This window comes from Humulus lupulus, chromosome 5 (assembly GCF_963169125.1).
Source record: "Humulus lupulus chromosome 5, drHumLupu1.1, whole genome shotgun sequence".
Lineage (NCBI taxonomy): Eukaryota > Viridiplantae > Streptophyta > Magnoliopsida > Rosales > Cannabaceae > Humulus > Humulus lupulus.
In genome coordinates this window covers 157,212,821-157,214,917 of record NC_084797.1, presented here as the reverse complement: position 1 = coordinate 157,214,917, position 2,097 = coordinate 157,212,821, and the positions used below count along the sequence as shown (strand labels likewise).

Sequence of the window (2,097 nt, the reverse complement as noted above, 5' to 3'; positions counted from 1 at the left end):
TTTTGAATATTGATCGAAGCATTTGTTGTAGCAAGGAATGGTCTTCCAAGGATAATAGGAATTTCAGACTCCATGTTTACCACAGATTGGGTATCAACAATAAGAGAATCCACGGGGTAATAGAATTTGTCAATTTGAACTAACACATCCTCAACAATACCCCTAGGCTTTTTGGTGGAACGATCAGCAAGCTGTAGCACAACAGATGTTGGCTTCATTTCTCCAAGACCGAGTTGCGAGTATACAGAGTAAGACATGGGGTTTACACTCGCGCCAAGATCAAGTAAGGCTTGGCTGACTTCATGGGTCCCAATTTGGCAAGAAATTGTGGGACAATCAGGATCTTTGTATTTCAGCGGTGCCTTTTATTCAATCACCGCACTTTCTGGCTTAGTTAAGAAAGCAATCTTCTTGACATGGTGCTTCCTTTTTGCAGTGCATAGATCCTTGATGATTTTGGCATAAGCTGGCACTTGTTTTATGATGTCAAGCAAAGGAAGATTAATCTTCACTTGTGTCAAGTGCTCAAGGATTTCAGCTCGGTTATCAGGAAGTTTCCCAACAAGTTTCAAAGCCTGAGGAAATGGTACTTTTGGAGAGGCATTGAGTGGTGGATTTTTGGGAATAACTTTTGGAGTACTGGGAGAGTTGGATTTCATGGGTGGGTCTTGCAAAGTTTTACCGCTTCTAGTCGTGATGGCATTTATTTCCTTGACATTTTGATCATTAGAATTTGAAGATTGGGCCATGTGTTGGCCTTGCATATTGAATTTCAGCTGGGAAGGAAGTTTGCCTTTTTCTAGAATGGCCAAGGATTTAGTCAATTTTGAGAATTGACATTTTATTTCCTTGATTTCTTCCATCATTTAGCGATTTAGTTTGGATTGTTCCTCTATGAATGCATGAAGGGTATTCTCGAGGAGTTTCGTTGTGGATGAGCATTATATTGAGGTGCAGAATATGCCTTTGATGGTTGAACTTGTTGCTCATTTCTCCATTGGCCTTCAGACGTGTGAGCTTGGTTGGAATCTCTCCAACTGAAATTTGGGTGGTTTCTCCAACCAGGGTTGTACGTATGGGAGAATGGCTTTTTATATGCCCTTAAGGCATTGCATTAGACCTCATAAACCCCTTTATTTCATTCAAAGCTAAGCATTCCTTAGCTAAATGCTCCGTCCCTCCACAAACAAAGAATGGTTCTTGCGATTCCGCTTGAGCAATCATGTGCGATTTTTGGCCATTTTTCATCATTAAGACCTAAAACTGCTTTTTCAAAGCTTCGAGTTGGGCCTTAACACTATCCTCTTCTCGAAGTTGATAGATCCCAGATGGTTTATGTCAGTTAGTGCTATCAGTAGCACTTGGACCAGTCCATGTGTGAGACTTTCGCGGTTTCTTTGAGATATTCAAGAGCATCATCTGACTATTTTTCAAGGAATTCACCATTGCATAGCATTTCTACAAACTGGCACTCACGACTCGCGAGACCTTCATAGAAGTAATTGACCAAACGCCAGTTCTCATAGCCATGGTGCGAGCACTGATTCAACAGATCTTTGAATCTTTCCCAGACTTGATAGAATGTTTCATTGTCCTTTTGGGAAAATATGGAAATTTTTTCGTTTTAGACTGTTGGTCTTATGGATGGGGAAGTGTTTCAGAAAGAAGGATTTGGTCATCTCCACCCATGTTCCAATAGACCTAGGTCGCAAAGAGTATAACCGGCTTTTGGCTTTGTCCTTCAAGGAGAAAGGGAAGAACTTCAGTCGCATAGAATCAGCAATTTCGGCTCGGTTATAGAACGTGGTTACTACATCCTCGAATTCTTTGATATGCACGTATGGGCTTTCATTTTCCATTCCATGAAATGTGGGCTAGAGTTGAATCATGCCAGGTTTAAAGTCTAATGCGGACATATTAGGAGGGAAGATAATGCATGGAAGTGCGAGTAGGATGGAGGTAGTCATTGAGAGTTCTTGGTTGGATTTCATCATTGCGAGCCATTGCGAATGGATTATTATTAGCTAAATTTTGTGGAGAAGTATGATTGGTGGAAGGAGTTCCGGAAGGAGTGGCAGATGAATTGGAAGAAGTGTC

The 2,097-nt window shown here is 41.2% G+C and overlaps 1 non-coding gene across 1 annotated transcript; it reads left to right on the top strand.

The window, feature by feature from the left end:
- The first annotated feature begins 1,524 nt into the window (after positions 1-1,524).
- On the top strand, positions 1,525-1,631 carry LOC133780729 (small nucleolar RNA R71). Its single transcript, XR_009869547.1, has one exon. It is a non-coding gene; the product is annotated as a small nucleolar RNA R71 (small nucleolar RNA).
- Positions 1,632-2,097: the final 466 nt, after the last annotated feature.